Source organism: Oryctolagus cuniculus, chromosome 4, assembly GCF_964237555.1.
Source record: "Oryctolagus cuniculus chromosome 4, mOryCun1.1, whole genome shotgun sequence".
Taxonomy (NCBI): domain Eukaryota; kingdom Metazoa; phylum Chordata; class Mammalia; order Lagomorpha; family Leporidae; genus Oryctolagus; species Oryctolagus cuniculus.
In genome coordinates, this window is record NC_091435.1 from 155,203,224 (window position 1) to 155,224,067 (window position 20,844).

The 20,844-nt window shown below is 37.2% G+C and overlaps 1 pseudogene; it reads left to right on the plus strand.

The window, feature by feature from the left end:
• The first annotated feature begins 19,603 nt into the window (after positions 1–19,603).
• On the plus strand, positions 19,604–19,759 carry LOC127483113 (U2 spliceosomal RNA; annotated as a pseudogene).
• Positions 19,760–20,844: the final 1,085 nt, after the last annotated feature.

The window sequence follows — 20,844 nt, forward strand, 5'->3', positions numbered from 1 at the left end:
AAGGAATTGACCATCTTCCACTGCTTTAGCAGGTGCATTTGCAGGAATGGGAAGAGGAGCAGCAGGGACTTGAACCAGCACCTGTATGGGATGCTTACCTGGCAGGCTGTAGTGTAACTCATTATGTCACAAAGCTGGCCACAGGATTCATACTCTTAATTCCATTCTGTCAGTGGGCATACTGTTGTAGGGTAGACACACCAGGTATTGAAAGCAGCTCACACTTTTTGTACTTCAGAATGTTTTAACAAATGGAGAGACCTGGTTGAGACACAGGATGTAAAGCGTCACTTTCAATGCTGGCAACCCATTTGGGCACCAGTTTATGTCCCAGATGCTCCATTTACAATCCAGCTCCCTGTTAATAACCTGGGAAAATAGCAGAAGATGGCCTAAATCCCTGGGTTCCTGCCACCCACGTGGTAGACCCAGATGAAGCTCCTGCCTTCTGGCTTTGGTGTGGCCCAATGATGGCCATTGAGGTAATGGAAGATCTGTGTGTGTGTGTGTCTGTGTGTGTCCCTCTCTCCGTGTATCTCTGACTTTCAAAATAAATAAATCTTTTTTAAAAAGGAAACAGAATGAAAAGATATTACTTTGGTTTCAAAAAAATTCTAAAATCCATGCATATTTTTCCGTAACACATACTTCTCATCAATTTTTTGAAGACCCCTAGTATTTGTTTGCTGCAGTTTCCATAGTAAAATATGACAAATAAGGTGCCTTAAACAACAGAAATATGTTCTCTCACAGTTTTGGAAGCTGGATCACCAAGATCAAGGTATAAGCAGGGTTGGCTCTTCCTGAGAGCTGTGAGGGAGAGGCTCTTCCATGTATCTCTTCTAGCATCTGCTACTTTGCTAGAAATCATTGACTAGCTGGACTGGTGGGTACTCAGCCTATATCTGCTTTAATGTTTGCCCAGCATTATCCCTGTGTGTATCTGCCTCTATATTCAGATTTCTCCTTTTTTCACAATAGAAAGGGGAATCAGTTAGCAATGGGCTAAGTAAAGGGCTTCAGCTTGAGGCAGCAGCAACCCTCCTGTATTTGTATTTTATTCAAGAGGTACCAAGTTAAAGGCTGGAGATCAAATTAGCGATTTCAGATTATTTTAATCCTACTCTTTCAATATGGAGTTTATAGGCATCCCTATTCTAATTAATATTCACCTGTTTTTATTTAAGCTACTGAAGACTTATTTTCTTTCTAAATTAAATGATATCCTATGCCTTGAGGGGAAATTATAAGAGAAGACTACTGGCATTTTCCTTAATTCAGCTTATTTCCTGACATTATCCATTGGAAATTATTGTCAGGAAGATAAAGACTCCCTGTCAACTTCAGTCAAGGTACAAGTTATTGTAATGGTATCATTTCTATTTCCAAATATCCAAAAGAAATGCTTAAGACAATTGACAATGGGAATAATACAACAGTTATGAATAATTGTACTGATACTTTATGATACTCTGCATTCTTTCATACCCACAAACCCATACATTCATTCATTTTCCAGAAGTTGACCAAAATTAAATGGAAAAAGCCTGTATTTACATGTTACTTTTGTCCCAGTTGAAAGTAATTGTAATAGAAACCCTCAAATATATCCATTCTCTCTGTTTTGGAATCCATTTGGAATGGATTATGCTATGAAATACTTTCTTCCCCTACTACATTTACAAAGTTAGGCTCCAATAAATATTGAAGTTTCAGTTGTTGTTCAAGCAAATGCTTGCCAAACAAATGATTGAATGAGCACAGATTACATTTCTTGAAGAATGTGGTTTTCAGCCAAGCTCAGTAATTTCTAGGTTCTTTATCTGTGAACCACTCCTGATTAAATAAATTGAGATTGGAGTGAGTGTTGTGGCACAGTGGGTTAAATCACCACCTGCAACACCAGCATCCTGTATGGGCTCCAGTTCAAGTCCTGGCTGCTCCACTTCTGATCGATCTCTGCTAATGTGACTGGGAAAGTACCAGAAGATGGTCCAAGTGCTTGGGCCCCTACCACTCACGTGGAAGACTACGATGGAGTTTCCAGCTCCTGGCTTCAGCCTGGCCCAGCCCTGGCCCTAGGGCCCATGTGGGGAGTGAACCAGTGGATGGAAGAGTCTCTCTCTCTCTCTCTCTCTCTCTCTCTCTCTCCCCTCTCTTTCCCCTTTTCTCTCTCTTTTCAAATAAATCTTTTTTAAAAAAATAGAAATAAAAAATAAATAAGGCTGATTCTTATGAAAATATTAGCTATGGATTGAGACAAAGTTATTTTATATTTCCACCATGTTAACACATGCTATATAGTATTGAATATTCTGCCAACTAATTTGTATTCTACTATCAAATATAACTCAATATTAAAATACTTATCAGTTTCCAGTAATCATATGAACTCTTATTTCCACCAGTGGCAAAGTGAAATGTATTTTATCATTTACAAGTTTTTCACAATTATTTGGATAGTGGAAAAATCATTCTTATTTCTGAAATTCCTCCTCAGATTGGCAGATAAAATTGGCAGCCCCATTTCCATCAGCCAGAGGCCACACTAAATCTAGAATTTCGAATGCGGTCAGAATGACTATGTCTCCAGCGATTGGAAATGGTCATTGACATTCAGACAGAGTCATCTTTTTAGCATTTCTTTTCTTTATTCCCTACCTTCAATATGTCTGTCATTGCTCAAACAGCTAGGAAAAACAAAAGGGATTGGGATAAAGAATGACAATGTGGTCAACAAAGGAGAGCTGAGCAATCAGAGCCTGACTGGACATAATGTCTGAAAGATTAGAATGCAGTTGGCTCCCAGAATTACTTTCTGCATGTACAAAACTGATCATCATGGCATTGAGTAGAGTTTCATTTGTTATTTTTACTCAAGCTGCTACGGAAATCCAATATTTCATTTTCATTGTATAACTTAAGGGATACTTTCATTTGCCAAGGACAGTGTAAGAAATGAAAGAGGTAAGAATTCAGAGGCCATCATGTTTAGTGAAATAAGCCAGTCCCAAAAAGAAAATTTCATATATTTTCCCTGATACCTGGTAACTAATATATAGAGTACAAAAAATATATATAAATCTATATTAGCGAAAGTGACAATTTCAGATTTGATTATTGCTTATAGCCATTTCTATACTCCTGAGGAATTTTTCTACTTATTACCTGTTGAATTCTGTATTTAGTGGCAGGCTAATCTTGTGATTTTGAAGTAAATTGACAGTATATCATTGTAAAAATTAAGAGAAAAATGTAAATCAAGAGTGAGGGTGAGAGTGAGAGGCAGGAAAGGTACAGTGGGAAGTATAATTATGTTCTTAAAACTGTATATATAAAATACATGAAATATGTTCCGTGTATATAATAAAAAATTTTAAAGTAAAAATGTTTATCTTAAATATGTGTTTTGTAATATTCAGTAATGATTTTAAGAGGGAAAAGTCTAATTTTTCATCAGATCTTGCCTATGTATGACATAACTGTAGGTCACACTAAATAGTACTCAGAAGACAAAAGAAGAATTTAGAGGCAAAGAAAGGAAAATAGAAAACAAATTTATGATCTGAAGATTTCTGACAATACAAAAATCAATATAAAGGAGGCTATGGAGATATATAGAAGGGTAAATGCTGGTACCCATTGTGATGTATAACTGTTGCATGTGCTAAGACTCCAAATCCTAACTGACAGAAGTGCATTATTAAAATGATAGAAATGCCTTGTACAAATAGGATGGAAATGGCTCACATAAATGAGGGATGGAAAGCAGAGAACAATGTGCAGTATCTTGATCTATGTCCACTGCTTCTGGGTTGATGTCATGGCTATGGAATAAAATTTCAGAGATATATAAATTTGTCCAACACAGTTTCCTGACATTCTGGCAACTGTGGGTGATACCATGACCCAGAACTGACTGAGGAGCTATAACTGGGCATCTGGTGGAACTTTCTTAATGAGTACTCCTCTCCTCTAAATAGGTGCTGCCCCTTCCACTTCCCTGTTCCTATTTCCTTCCAGGCCAGAATGTGGAATTCATGCTTGATTATGAAAGATACATCAAGAGACCTGGCATTAAGGAGGTAGAGACAGCAGGTGGAAGAAATCTGAGGAGCTGGTGGCATCACTGAATGATTTATTGACTTTATTTGAAAAAACTACTTGTTTAAGACATAGTTTATGGATTTTCTTCTGTTTGAGGTTGAGTAGACTCCTAATTGGTGTAAATTTTGATGAACACAAGTTACATATCTTATGGTCAAATTTTGTAAGTTAAATATTTTGCTTAAATTTCTATTGTTATTGAGTTATTCTTGGTAGTGGAGGCTTTTAGACTGCAGTAACACCCCTCCTATCCTTCAAAATTTTCTCTATATATTCCATTTCAGTTAAAACATCCAGATAATTATGCATCAAGATGTGCCATTTCCCCAGTATGTAACAGTCTTGCTGCTGGTACCTGATTAGTTTAGCTGAATTACAGAGGTTGTGTTGAGGCAAATACATAAGGCTTCTGCTTCTCTCAATCAATTGGCGTATTTCCCTAGAATTACTTTAGATTTTGTTATCACCCAAATACCTGCTGCTGTGAGTGCAGGAAAATGAGCCAAAAACAATTGGAAAGACATAGCAGGGTAAATTTAAGATCATTGTACAACATCCCTAAGTTTAGGATACAAATAATATCCCTCAAGTTTGAACCCCACTAAGTACCCTGGTCAATAACCAGTCTCTAAACTACCTTATATATCCATATGCAGACCAGTAGAAAAAAGTAATAATAATCCAGATTAGCTCCATGTTGTTTTCTGTTTCCACTGTATGGTCCCTTTAGAATGAGAAACAAAATTCAAAGTGTAATTATTTTGGTATTTTCCATTTTATTTTATTTTTATTTTTCATCAAATTACCAAATGTTTATTGAACAAAGAGCCAGTGTAGACTCAGAGCTGACACAGACTCTCCTTATCTCCCTTACATCAGTTATGCCTTTTCACCCCCTGAAAGAAATCCACAGGGCTGTGGAAGTGTGTAGAAATCAAATCCATGGCATTACCAGGCACGTTATGAGTCCTGTTTTCCCCAGAAGTACTCTGGAGAGATTCACTCACACACTCCTAGTCCTGCCAAGTCTAAGACAAGCTTTATTTTAGTATTTTGCAGCTACTTCAAGGGATACATTCTTATCTCTTTTTTTCTACCAAACTCAACTGTAACTTAACTTGCATCAACAATTTCACCTAAAATATCTATTGAACTTTCCAAAAAATCACATAACTGTGTGTGTGTGTGTGTATGTGTGGTCTCTCGTTCTCTCCCCGCCCCCCGCCTCTCCCCCTCATTCTGGCATTCTTTTAAAGAAAATAAACAAAACTCTTTAAAAACACTCACACAAAAACAAAATAGTAGTTAATAAGGAGAAAATGTTGCTATTATATGTAACTATATAATTTTAACATTGAAAATTTCTGATATTTTGAAATCTGATTACTCAGTTGTTGGAGGTGGAACACTGGCACAACAACCTAGGACTTCTGACATGAAGAAGTTAAGGCTGGTTATTTGAATAAATTATCACGTTTTCAAAACCATTTGGTTATTTCTAAGACTATTCATGAAAAGATTCCCTGTTCATTTTATTCTCATTTGAGTTTTAGACAAAGAACAAAAATCTAAACATGGCTACTTGATGATAGCTCTTTGTACAACAATAGAACATTTTATCTGAAAATGGAGTTGATGCCTGATTATCATGAGAATCACCATCGAAGTAGGAGACCAGATCAACTACTCTGAGATCTGAGATTGTCTTGCATATCGTGAGTAACTACACAAAAGAAACTCAGTGTGATGCAGAGAGGTGAAGATGGAATAATATGCATGAGAGAGAAGGGGCAAGGAGTTTAGCACATGCCAAAAGTAGAGAAAAGCCTCATGGACAAAGAGAGATTGGAAACAGATATTTATTGAGATTCTGCTGCCTCCTCAGAAACCTGCAGTAATGTTGACACTCATTTTTAAAGCTTATAGTAGTGAACAGGTTTTTTTTTAAGCAATATGAATATTGGGTGACTGGGCTTATACTCGTAATAGTGCTTGGGAGTCACTATCTAAATTACATGCATTTAGACACAGTGCTGAGGAGTGCTGTGAAGAAAGCATTAAGAGATCCAGTCCTAGGAGTGCTCAATCTATCATGTCAACTCCAAGCTGAATGGTGTCAGGGAGTCACAGGGCATCAAACACATCTTGTGGTGGATCTTGGAATATCACTGCATGCCCAGAAGGAAAATTGGGGGAAATAATACCATTCAAAATTATATGCTCTTGGCATATAAAATTGAAAGTAGAAATTGAATGGCCAGCGCCGTGGCTCACTAGGCTAATCCTCCGCCTTGCGGCACAGGCACACCGGGTTCTAGTCCCGGTTGGGGCACCAGATTCTGTCCCGGTTTCCCCTCTTCCAGGCCAGCTCTCTGCTGTGGCCCGGGAGTGCAGTGGAGGATGGCCCAAGTGCTTGGGCCCTGCACCCGCATGGGAGACCAGAAGAAGCACCTGGTTCCTGGCTTTGGATCAGCACGATGAGCCAGCCGCAACGCGCCGGCCACGGTGGCCATTGGAGGGTGAACCAACGGCAAAAGGAAGACCTTTCTCTCTGTCTCTCTCTCTCTCTCTCTCTCTCTCACGGTCCACTCTGCCTGTCAAAAAAAAAAATTTTTTTTGAATGTAAATAGTATTACGTGAATTCTCTAGACTATGGGAGTCTAAAACTTTGCTCATGCAATTTCCTCTTGGAAAATGGTTCTTAACTTGGCCTTACTGATCTTTTGGTTTCTTCAGATTTCAGTTTAGTGGGATTTTTCTCTGAAAGAACTGACAGACTAACTGAAGATACACTGGGACTAGATCCAATCTTTTGTCCTTCCAAGTACACTACAAGTTGATATTATGGAATTGACTTTTACTTGGAATTAAAGAGATTTTTGCATTAGATATCCAGTCTGCCTTCTACCAAAAATTAGGGTAAAAAAAAAAAAAACTTTGGGAGGCTGGCACTGTGGCATAGTGTGTAAAAACTTCCACCTGCAATGCTGGCATCTCATACGGATGCCAGTTCGAGTCCCAGCTGCTCCACTTCAGATCCAGCTCTCTGCTGTGGCCTGGGAAAGCAGTGGAGGATAGCCCAAGTCCTTGGGCCCCTGAGCCCACATGTGACTCCTGGATTCAGGTTGGCACAGCTCTGGCCATTGCGGCCATCTGGGGAGTGAACCAGTGAATAGAAGACCTCTTTCTCTCTCTGTCTCCGCCTCTGCCTCTCTGTAGCTCTTTCAAACAAATAAATAAATTTTAAAAAATAAAAAAAAAAACTTTGAGGCATTATTAGAAGATGCTGTAGAGGTAATAACAGAAACATGATCCTTGCTTCCTGTGGGCTGTTGTGTAATCACCCCCATTGAGTGTGAGCTGAAATAATTGCCTCCCTTCTACTGAACAGAATTTGGCAGAAGTAATGTGATACCATTTTTTTGTATTGGTTACAAAAAGACTACGGCTTCCATCATGGGAAGCCTCTTATTTTTTCACTCATGTGCCCTGTAGAAAGCCAACTGCCATGTTGTCAGGTTCTATGGTGAGTCCTACGTGGTGAGGAACTGATGTCTCAGGTCAACATTCAAGGGGACTAGATGTCTGCCTACCATGTGAGAAAGCTTGAAAGCAAATCCTCCCCCAGTTGACCTTTGAAAGCACTACAGCGTGGTTGATCCATGGTTGTAGATCAAAGGTGATGCTGAGTCAGTGGCGTGCAGCTATGCTACACCTAACTCTCTGCCTAAAGAAATCGTGAGATAATGAATGTTGTTTTAATTTGCTAAATGCTGAAGTAAGTTGTCATGATGTCATAGAAAACTATTAGGTTATCATGGATTCAAACCTTCAAAGGCTGAGAAATACTGCAGATTAGTTAAGACTGGGTTCTAATTTAGATGTTACTTTTAGATTCAAGTCTACACTAAGGTTTCCAGATCATGGGGCAGTTGTCCCACCAACCTAGAGATAATATCCCACAAGTTAGCAAATAGTAGGGTTTCTAGTCAAGCAGCGAAAGAGAAATATTTTGTCTTTGGTTCCTATGTATGAACTTTTTAGAATATAATTATTCTTTTTTATTTTTGTATTTATTTTATTTTTATTGATTTATTAATACATTAGATTCTCAGGGTAACAGCAAATGCATGATAATTACTACAACACAATTCTAATCAATTATCATGTTAATGTGATAAAATACAAAGAGAACAGATTCTATGTAATTCATAGATACAATTCTAAGAATATGATATTTATCTTCCTCTCCTCTCCCACTCCTTACCTCCCTCCCTCTCCTTCCTCCATCTCCTTTCCTCCCCCTCTCTCTCTTCCTTCCTTCTTTCCTTCTTTTTTTCTTTCTTTTATTCCTTTCATCTTTTGGATTTTTTATTTTACTTTTAAACAAAATATTTGTAGAATGACTCGATGCTACTTTAAAAATTTAACTACCTGTAAGGAATATGAATTATAGTCATTATTATGATTTGTTTTAAAAAACACATAATTACAGCTTAAGTAAGCTTCATGTGAAAAAAATCATCTACAATTCAAATGTTAAGTGCTTTCTACTCTATATATTAGCTACCACAAATAAAAAAACATGTAATATATGATCTGGCTTAGTTAGCTAAGAATAATGGTCTCCAGTTGCATACATTTTGTTGCAAAGTACAGAATTTCATTCTTTTTTATGGATGAGGAGTATTTCATTGTGTATATATACTAAATTTTTTTTATCCAGTCATCTGTTGGAAGGACATCTGGTGTATTCCAAATCTTAGCTATTGTAAATTGTGCTGCTATAAACATAGGGGTACAAATAATTATTTCATATGCTGATTTCATTTCTTCAGGGTATATTCCCAGGAGTGGGATGGATGGGTAATATGATAGATCTACTTTGATATATCTGATGATTCTCTATACTATAGGTCTACATTCCCACAAATAATGCAGTAGGGTACCTTGTTCTCTACATTCACCAGCATTTGTTATTTTTTTAATTTGAGAATAATAGCTATTCTAACCTGTGTGAGATGGAATATTGAGGTTTTTATTTATGTCTTCCTGGTGGCTAGTGATCCTGAGCATTTTTTTTTTTCATATTTCTATTGGCCATTTAAATCCCATCCTTTGGAATAGGCCCATTTATGTCCTTTGCTCATTTCTTAACTGAATCGTTTGTTTTGGTTGGTTGATTTTCTTTTATTCCTTATATATTCTGGATAATAATCCTTTATCACATTCATAGCTTGCAAATATTTTCCCCTATTCTGTTGGTTTCCTCTTCACTTTGTTGAGTATTTCCTCTGCTGTGTAGAAGCTTCTTAATTTGATGTAATCATATTTGTCCCTGCGCTTCTGGGGTCTTATCCCAGAAGTCTTTGCCTGTACCAATGTCTTACAGCACTTACCCTATGGTTCCCCTATTAATTTGATGGTTTCAGACGTTGGGTTTAGATCCTTGATCTATTGTGAGTTGTTAGGGACCAGGGCCATAGAGCATGCCTAATGCACAGGGCAGAGTAGCTAGCTATACCACCAACTTGGGAGGTCCTACTGTGCACATCTGTTCCTACCTCCTCATTCAGTGTAGTGAAGTCAGTAGCTTAAAACTGGCAATAGTGGCAAGCATTTAGCTCATTTGGTAAGTTGCAATTTGGGATTCCCACATCCTACAACAGAGTGCTTGGGTTGAGTCCTGGCTACTCCTCTTTTGATCCAGGTTTCTGCTAATGTACACCCGGGAGACAGCAAGTGATGGTTCAAGCACCTGAGCCCCCTGATGCCTGTGTGGAAGACCATATTGAGTCCCAGGATCCCGGTTTCAGTCTGGTTCAACCCTGGAGATTGTGGTCATTTGGAGAGTGAATCATCAAATGGGAGATCTCTCCCTGTCTCTCTCATTCATTCAAATAAAATAAAAATAAACAAATAAAAATAAATTAAAATGGCAGTATTTACCAAAAAATATTGGCAAAAGCTACAAATAATAAATTTTTTCAAGCATCAGCTATTAAACATTTACCAAGATACCACTGTCTATAATCAAACACTATTAATTATCTTAGACATCATAACAGATCCAAAGAGCTAACTGATTGTGCTTCTGGTGAAGTAAGTCATGGCTGAGGGGAAAAAAAAGGTAATCCATGACTTCCTTTAAAGAACCCAATAGAAAAGTTGAATTGGAGTATAAAATGTTGAATTGGGACTGGACATATTAGTGCAGACATAGGGAGCCTAAATTGATGCAGGTATACCTTATCCTTTTGACTTCAGGTTCAAATAAGTGAGACCACATTAGTGGGGCTGGTGCTGTGGCATAACTGGTAAAGCCACTGCCTGCAGTGCCAGCATCCCATATGGGTGCCAGTTCGAGTCTCTGCTGTGCCACTTCCAATCCAGCTTTCTGCTATGGCCTGGGAAAGCAGTGGAAGATGGACCAGAGGAGTCCTGGAAGAAGCTCTTGGCTCTTGGCTTCGGATCAGCTTAAATCTGGCCATTGCAGCCATCTGGGTAGTGAACCAGCAGATGGAAGACCTCTCTCTCTCTCTCTCTCTTGCCTCTGCATCTCTGTAACTCTGCCTTTCAAATAAATAAGTAAATCTTAAAAATAAAAGGCCATATTAGCTACATTTATCAATTAGTAAATATTTAAAAAATAATAATAATTAAATCCTGTTCCAAGACAACAGAATCAGCAAGATCAGAGCCTGCACTGGAATCTAGGTTGTTATGATGCCCATCACCTCTTACACTGCATTGTCTCTGATCCTTTGATTTTTAAATATCTCAGTAACAGCTGTGAGGTCAATGTAAAATGAGAAACTGTTAAGGTGAAAAAAATCTACCAAGAAATTTGGGAACAATAATGTGAAAGTTAAAGAATTCTCTTCTAGATATTTTTATAGTGTATCATAAGTTCCACTGAATAGGAAGGAAACTTACACGATAATTAGACACATGCCTAATGTCTTTTAAGTTTCCATGTTCTCAATATGAGAATGTGACAAAGTGTGTGACACCATCTCTGACACAATCATTTCCTAAGGTTTCTAGTTCCCACACAAATTAGTTTTTAACAGGCAAAATGCATAGCCTAAATAAATATAAACTAGTTTTTAAAACATCACATAGTCTATAAAAGAATTCAAAACCATATTCTAGGCCATGCTAGCTTGAAAACAAAATAAAATGCAAATAGAAAGCCAAGACACTGTGGCAAAAAAAATGACCTAAATGAAAGATTTCTGTGAGTGAGATCCCAGTGGAAAGAATGGGCCATCGAAGAAGGAGGTACCTTTCTCTGAAGGGAGGAGAGAACTTCCACTTTGACTATGACCTTGTCTAAGTAAGATCGGACTTGGCAAACTCAAGAGGCTTCCATAGCCTTGGAAACTCATGACAAGAGCCTGGGGTGATTACTGATGCCATCAACAAGAGTGTCAATTGTTAAATCAACAACAGGAGTCACTGTGCACTTATTCCCCATGTAGGATCTCTGTCCTTAATGTATTCTACTATGTGATTTAACGGTATAACTAGTACTCAAACAGTACTTTCTACTCTGTGTTTCTGTGTGGGTGCAAACTGTTGAAATCTTTACTTAGTATGTACTAAATTGATCTTCTGTATATAAAGATAATTGAAAATGAATCTTGATGTGAATGGGATGGGAGAGGGAGTGGGAAATGGGAGGGTTGCAGGTGGGAGGGAGGTTATGGGGGGGAAAGCCACTGTAACCCAAAAGCTGTACTTTGGAAATTAATATTTATTAAATAAAAGTTTAAAAATAAAAAATAAAAAAATAAAATGCAATACAGAAATCATGTCATATCTGGCCTTTCTGGTTGCATTAAAGCTATGAATTAAGTTGAATTCTCTAGAACCAGCCTTAATGACAGAAGAAACATGGGTAAATACAGGAACATGAATTAAAGTTCCCAGGGACACCTGTGAAAGACAATGAGCTCCTGGGTGACTTGCTGAAGAGATAAAAGAGAAGAGGATCCAGAGGCTTGGTTTGTACAGAAAACACTAGCAATCCCAAAAGCAATGTTTTTATTTACTATAAAAAAATTTAAAGAGATTATGAAAAAATTGTTAACACGTACGAAAAACAGGTATCATAAGAAAATAACAAAAAATAAAATGAATAAACTATCATACAATCATATAAATATAGGTAAATTATTTTCTTTTGGCCAGAACTGACCTCTATGGAATTTAAAGTGGATTATCTGTATAACTTTAAGATCCTCTCACAAGAGCATAATTTTCTGATATCTCAATACATTTTTATTCCTTACTAGTTTTTGCCCTATGACATAGTCATAGATTCTCATGAGGCAAAGCATTAAAATGTTCCATGAAGAGGGTCTTCTGAAAGCACTGACATAGTAATTTATACCACTAGAGAGCACATTTTAAAAGACATGCTATCTTTGTTAGACATCATTAGTAACAATAAGCATATTATGATGCTACTGCTGGACAGTATGATTGCAAAGGACCCATTGTGGCTTCTACTGCTATTAGTTATGCTGTTTCTTGATTTGGACTGATAGCGTGAATATTCTCCAGCTTTTGAAAATACAGTGAGCTCTTCACTTACAATCCATGCACTTCTCTCTGTGTACACTATACTTCAATGAACATGTAACCAAGACCAAATGAACAAATGATATCTAACTGGAATCACTGCCCCAGCTGTTTGGGGAAGACTAATCTATCAGAGAATACATATAAATCACCAAACAGGAATAACAAACTATTCCAGGTGCTATGTGATGGGATTCCTCTTTGTATAGGAACACTTCACTCAATAAAAGAGAGACAAAACTCACCACCAATCCATGCACATTGCAATATAAATAACATGGAGCAATAAGGGTCAGTTGTTACAAAGGTAATGTGGATGCAGCATTGATGTTACTTAAGTTGGAAAAAATGAAGAATCATTTTTGGTGGTAGAAACCAAAATATGAATACTCTATAACTTTTTCTTCCTCTTCTGTCTGGTGTCCCAAAATACTTTACATCTACTGGGGATTAACCAGGTAAATGCAGGCAGATAGGGACATAGCAAAGACAAAGACAGGACTAGTCCTAATTTCACTTCCATCACTTTTAGACTGTGTGAGACTTTGAGCAATTTATAAGTAGTAATTAACTATTGGGTTTTTTTCCTAACTCTTCTTCCATTTCAAACTGAAATTATTGCTGCAATGGAGACACCCATCGTGGTACCAAATCGCTTGCCACTTTTATTGGGCACATAACCCATGCATTACTACTCAGAGTTATTGTCAATGTATTTTGCATAGCAAAATTGTGAGAAAGAGCTTCAAGAGGCCAGATTACCAGCCATGATGCAAGCACAAACGTCAATGGGTCATGATGCTATTTAGAAAACTACAGGAGAGTAAGCCTGTTGCCTTTGAACTATCAAAGCTTGTTCAAACTGGGTTTTAGTCACCTGTAATCAAAAAGTCATGACTAATATCCCTCCCTCATTGAATGTTGGTTTTCTCACCTGCAAAACTGAGAATGAAAATACATGAGGGTACTTAAAATATAAGTGTAGAGGTTGGCATGTGGCCTAGAGGTTAAGACTCCAGTTAGGATATCTGCATCCCATATTGGAGTACCTGGGTTGGATATCTGACTCCAGCTCCTCACTCCAGCTTCCTGCTAATGCAGAACTTGGAAGGTAGTGGTGATGGCTCCAGAAAATAAGTTCCTGCCACCCACATGGGAAACCTGGATTGAGTTTCTGACTTCAGCCTTGGCCCAACCTCACCAGCCATCTTGGGCATTTGGGGAATGAACCAGTGGATGAGAGTGCTTTCTTTCTCTTTCTCTCTTTGTCTGTCTGCCTCTCAAATAAATAAATAAATAAGCATAAGCTTATTTTGGTGTAAAAAACTAGAAATCCATACTTTTAAAATAATTTGTATTTTCAATAAATTCTAGAAGTCCTCTCAGATAATATATAATGTTCATAATGAAAATGAAACATTTCATTATATATAAAGTGCAATTGTTCAGTATTAATTCCTTACAATGTTCTAGAAGTATAAGTATCTCCAGCACCCATTTATGAATTCTCCATACTAATAAAGGAATTGTATACCTGATCCCCATTATCCAACAAAGCCAAAGACCAGACTGATCTCAAACATTTCCTGTAATGCTATTTTCTTTTTCCCTAATCAGCTTTCATTTCAAAACCATGCTTGTCCAATTCACCAGATTGTTCTCCATCCCAAATTCGATCCTGCCGCTGGCTTATTGTACTAAGTCCCTACTTTTACTTTTCTGTAGCATTTTAGTTTCCAATATCCCTGAAGGATATTTTTACTTGACACACACTCAAACTCTGCTTCCTCCAGGGATATTTAAGTGTAAACACACTTCAAAGGGTTCACAGAAATGGAATTAACTGTATTTCAAAAATTTTCTGAAATCCACAGATGGTTGGTATATTATCCATACTTTCCATGAACTTGATGAACACTCCTTATATGTACTTAATTTGAATTTCAACAGCTGGCACCAGCTACATGGTTCACATTTCTGGTCAGGTAACTATACTAGTGTTCAGACTGTTCCAAGAAAAGAGTCCAAACAGCCTCAAATACTCCACAAAATATTACAGGACAGTCATAACTGAAATTTTTGGAGCACTTACTATGTTTCAGGTTCTATACTCACCTGCATGTTTACATTATTTAATCTTTACAAAAATACTATGTAATAGATGTTAATAATTTCCTTAGTTACTAGACAAAGAAATTGAATCATATTCATACACATCTTTTAATCTATAAAGTTTTTAATGTCTTATAACTGGTTCAAGTTTAAACACTAAAGGCTACATTCTAAATACTATGAAAAGATACACAACAAATCAGATAGCTGATTTCAGCTTGGTCCCAGCTTTCCTTCTCATACCCAGCCAATTTTATATTATAATACAAATTCCCAAGGCTGGGCTTTATTATGAAAACTACCAGGAACACAGGAAGGCAAGTGTGTAGATCATTTTGTTTTACATAGATCAACCCAATATAAAAACACTACTATCAATTTTACTTTTCCCACTGTCATGGACTTTTCCATCCTAGGGAATACAAAAACACATTCATGGGAGATAAAATAATCAGAATTCAAAGCATGAGAAAATAGGTTTATTACAAAAATGTGGTCAGCCCAGTCAGAGTGGTTTGTCAAATAAAAAGTACAGCATGAATTTAAGGGGAAAAGCTGAACTTATTAAAGTTACAAACTTACATAAACCTGTCCATAGTAAAAACCAAAAACTTCTTCACATGATTATCATGACCAGAAACGATGTTACATATCTTTGGAAATCACCTTCACAAAAGTCAAGGTCATTTTATTTTGTTAGAGAATGAGTGATTTAGAGGAACTGTCCAAAATTTCATTAATCCAGAACTATACAGGATGACCCCATTCTTTTCGGTTTACTGGAACACCATGTACATGTTTATTCATAATGGTGGCAGAACACAGGGTTCATTTTGCTTCCATGTTGGCCATGATTGACATGACTATGATAGCACTAGACAACAGTTAGGTCATCTGTGTGACCTGGAGGATAATAAAAATACCCTGTGGGTAACTCAGAAAGCAGGTCATTGATAAAGTGGCTATTCCTATTAACACTTCATGGAAGGAACACTTATAGGTAAGGCATTTTAATGAGCCAACTCACTTCTGTCTTTCCTCAATTTAAAGAAGACAATTTAGTCCTACTGAAAGAAAATGGACTCAGAGATGGTAAATCTGAGTCCTGGTTTCATAAATTACCAGGAGTTTGACTTCAACAGAGCACTGTATTGTGGATGATGTAGAACACAGTGATTGCATTCCTTTTGCTAATGGGGCTTTTCTATAAAGGCTCATGGGGCATAATAATATCAGTGAGAGTACAATCAGTGAAGCAGACCTCCTAGGAGACATATAAAATAAAATATTTATTCTAAGAATTTGATCTTACACTGTCGTGGGGCTGATCAAGTGTTTACTAGGTCTGTTGTTTGTGTGTCTGGTGCTGGAAACTTATGCCTACAAAAGATGGAAGTCAGAAAGGGAAGTTGCATATGTAGTGGGAAAAACAGTCTAGAATTCAGAAGAACTACAGCCCAACAACAGCAAAAACTACAATAAAAGCAACTAACAAAAAATGGGAACAAGTCTTGAATAGACAAAGATGGTTGGCATCATTAATCATCAGACAACAACTCAAAACTACAATGAAATACCACTTTACCCCATTAGGATGGAAACTAAAGACAGCAGCAAAAACAAAAACCAGAAGACATCTAGTGTTGGTAAGGATATGGAGAAATTGAAACCATTGTGCCTTGCTGGTAGGAATGTAAAATGGCGCACCTGCTGTGGAGAACAGTATCATAGCGCATCAAAAAATTAAACATAGAATAACCATTTGAAGTAGAGACTCAAATAGATATTGAGTGTCTATTTTTTTATGACAGGCAGAGTTAGACAGTGAGAGAGAGAGACAGAGAGAAAGGTCTTCCTTCTGTTGGTTCATCCCCCAAATGGCAGCTAAAGTCGGAGCTACGCCGATCCGAAGCCAGGAGCCAGGTGCTTCCTCCTGCTCTCCCATGCGGGTGCAGGGCCCAGGGACCTGGGCCATCCTCCACTGCATTCCTGGGCCACAACAGAGAACTGGACTGGAAGAGGAGCAAGCGGGACAGAATCTAGCGCCCTGACCGGGACTAGAACCCCGGGGTGCCAGTGCCACAGGCGGAGGATTAGCCTAGTGAGCCGCGGCGCCGGCCGACTGCCTAATTTTAAGTTTTGCTTCACTACCAATTCCAGCTTCCTGCTAATGTAGACCAGGTTGAGAAGTACTGGCACCACCTGGGAGAGGGTTATGGATGCCAGAATCTTGAGCCTTACTCCAGAACAATCAACTCAAAATCTGTATTTTCACAAGATTACCAGGAAAGTTATAAGCAAATTAAAAATGCTGATCTATTGTTAAACTATATAAAACTATAAAATGAGTATGCAATTTTAAAATCTCCCTAGATTACTATATATCTTTATTTGAGCACCCTGATTTATAGCATAGGAGATTATTAAATGAAGACTCTCAAAAATTGATTTATTCTTTTTTTTAACTTTTATTTAATGAATATAAATTTCTAAAGTACAGAATATTGATTACAATGACTTCCCCCCCATAACGTCCCTCCCACCTGCAACCCTCCCCTTTCCCACTCCCTCTCCCCTTCCATTCATGTCAAGATTCATTTTCGATGCTCTTTATATACAGAAGATCAGTTTAGCATACATTAAGTAAAGATTTCAACAGTTTGCTCCCACACAGAAACATAAAGTGAAAAATACTGTTTGAGTACTAGTTATAGCATTAAATCTCAATGTACAGCACACTAAGGACAAAGATCCTACATGAGGAGTAAGTGCACAGTGACTCCTGTTGTTGACTTAACAAATTGACACTCTTGTTTATAGCCTCAGTAATCACCCTAGGCTCTTGTCATGAGCTGCCAAGGCTATGGAAGCCCCCTGGGTTCACTGACTCTGATCATTTTTAGACAAGGCCATGGTCAAAGTGGAAGTTCTCTCCTCCCTTCAGAGAAAGGTACCTCCTTCTTTGATGACTCATTCTTTCCACTGGGATCTCACTCACAGAGATCTTTCATTTAGGTTTTTTAAAATAACCCTTTGATATTGGTAATACATGTGCTATTACTATTCCAATTTCACAGAGGAGAAAACATATCTACAGCTGTTAAGAGTTCTGATAAGCAGGGAAGCCAAGACTCAAACCACAACATAGGTCCTTGAGGCTCATGGTTGTAGATGTAGTGCCTTTCTCTACCCACTCTCAGTATGGAACCTTTCTTAGGAATAAACTCTTTTTGTATAGGGTGTTGGTTGAACATATTCTTTCTCGAGCTAGACTGAAACTCCTTGATGGCAGAACCACTGACTGCAATTTCTCATAAATAGAAGAATCAAGTTGTAGACAAGACAGGGAAATCATGAAGACCCAGATAGTGGCCAGCCTTAAGGTGATTAGACATTATTCTGGGAGTAAAAGGAAGCTACAGCAGATAAGAGGTTATAGATCATAATACTCATCCAGACTTATTTTTTAAATGAGTGTTGTAACAGACACTGTCAGAAACTATTCCAGAACATGTCACCCAAAAAAATCTGGCAACAGAAGTGTTGTCAATGCCAATTTAGTTTCACATGTATACATGACACATGAATAAATTCTTGAAGGTTGTTCTCACCCATTTTAGGACACCTGTTCTGTTCTTTCTAGTCTTAGCGTTAACATTTGTCTGAGCTCTGTCACTGATACTTAAATATGTAGTCAATTGTAATTATTCATAGATAACTGATCTTATGAAAATGCCTATTCAATGAAATTTGCTTGTAATCCTAGAGTCAATACTCACAGTTTTCAGTCATTTGTGAACATACACATAATGGCCAAATATTGAGTTACTGTCACCTCATGTCCTTTGCTGAGGTCAAACAAGATGATGTTCTGTCTGTCATCTTTCAGCTCCCACACTAAACAAAGTGCCCTTTCAATGCCCATTTAGTGCCATGTTTTCCAGTTTGTGCTTTTGTTGGTTATGCCTCCAAAATACCACCAAGCATAGTGCTGAATTGCTATCAAGTGTTCCTAAATAGAAAAAGACCATAATGTTCCTTATACTGAAACACATCTGTTAGGTAGGTGTAATATAGGCTGGAGTCACAATGCTTCCGGCCTCTATATCAGTGTCAGTGAATTGATAATATTTATTGAATAAGGTGTCTTCAAACAGAAACCTACAAGGTTATATAATAACTGGTTAACAAAAACATTGTGACCTAACTAACCCTGTAGTAGCAACAGTTAAGTATTCCCTTATTCAGTTTTTGTCCTACAAGCTGTTTCCTATGCTGATGTCTTGTAGTGTTTCCCTTACATTTTGTTCCAGCAACTCCATAGTCTTAGGTTTTAAATTTAGGTGTTTGATCCATTCTGAGCTGATTTTTGTATATGGTGAGAGATGTGGTTCTAATTTCATTCTCTACATATATACATCCAGTTTTGCCAACACCATTTGCTGAAGAGATTATCCTTACTCCACTTTTGTCAATTGGCTGTATGTATATGGGTTAATTTTGGGGATCTCTAATCTGTTCCTTTGATCGGTGTACCAGTTTTTATGGCTGTACCAGGCTGTTTTAATTACTATTGTTTTGTAACATGCTTTGAAGTCGGGATTTGTGGTGCTTCCAGCTTGATTTTTCTTGTTCAGGATCACTTTAGTTATTTGGGCTCTTTGGTGATTCCTTATAAATTTTAGGATTGTTTTCTCCAATTCTGCAAAAAATGTCATTGGCATTTTGATAAGGATTGGATTGAATCTGTAGATTGCTTTAGATAGTAGAGATATTTAACGATATTGATTCTCCCATCGCTTCTCAGCCTTCTGGCTAAGATCAAGTGTAGTATCTGTTCTTATCAGATATTGATTCTTCCAATCCATGAGCAAGGAATATCTTTCCATTATTTGTGTTTGCTTCATGATTTCGTTCATCAATGTTTGATAATTTTCATTGTAGAACTCTTTCACTTCTTTGGTTAAATTTATTCCTAAATATTTGAATTTTTGTGGCTAATGTGAATGGAATTTCTTTTTTGATTGCTCTTTCTCTGAGTTCATTAGCATCCAAAATGATAGTGTTTTGTGTTTATTTTATAACCTATAACTTTATTGAACTGATTTATTGATTCTAAAAACTTTTTGATGTAGTGTTTAGGTTTCTCCATGTACAACATCATGACATCTGCAAACATGGATAATTTCACTTCCTCTTTTCCAATTTTGATTTCCTGTATTTCTTTCTTCTAATTGTTCACTAAAATTTCCAGTACTAATTTGAATAAGAGTGGCAAAAGTATTGTTCCAGACCTAAGTGGAAATTCGTTCAGCTTTTCCCCATTAATTTATGATATTGACTGTTGATTTGTAATATTTAGCCTTTATAATTTTGAAAGATGTTCCATCTGTACATAATTTATGAAGAATTTTTTATCACAAAGTGTTGAATCTTATCAAATTCTTTCTCTACATCTATTGAGATGACCATACGATTTTTGTTCTTCATTGTATTGATGTGATTTATGAAGTATATTGAATTGTGAATGCTGAATCAACCTCGCAATTCTGGGATAAATTCCACTTGATCATGATGTACGATCTATCCATCTCTCCCTCCCTCTGTAACTCTGTTTTTCAAACAAATAATAAAATAAAATCTTTAGAAAAACTTATTTTTTATTTTACTATAGCTTCCCTTAGGATAGTGTTCTCAAGCATGATATGTGAACTGCCTATATTAGAATTGCCTAGCCTCAGTTAGAATAATGTTGTCTCAGCGAAGGCATGCATTTACACATCATTAGATAGACCCAGAAATCTGTGTTTTATCTGGGTTTTGTTGTTGTTGTTGTTGCCATGAAAGCTTGAGAATCACTGCTACTATAGAAGGTACTAAGTAGTAAATACTTAATAATAGTAGTAGCCTCATATCAGAATCCTTACATTTGCTTTAGCCCTGTGCTCATATTGTTTTAAACAAGTCTGAGACTAGCTATCCCTCAAGGGAGGGATGAGGCAGAGCTGCACATCTAAGCTATTTAACCAAACCAAA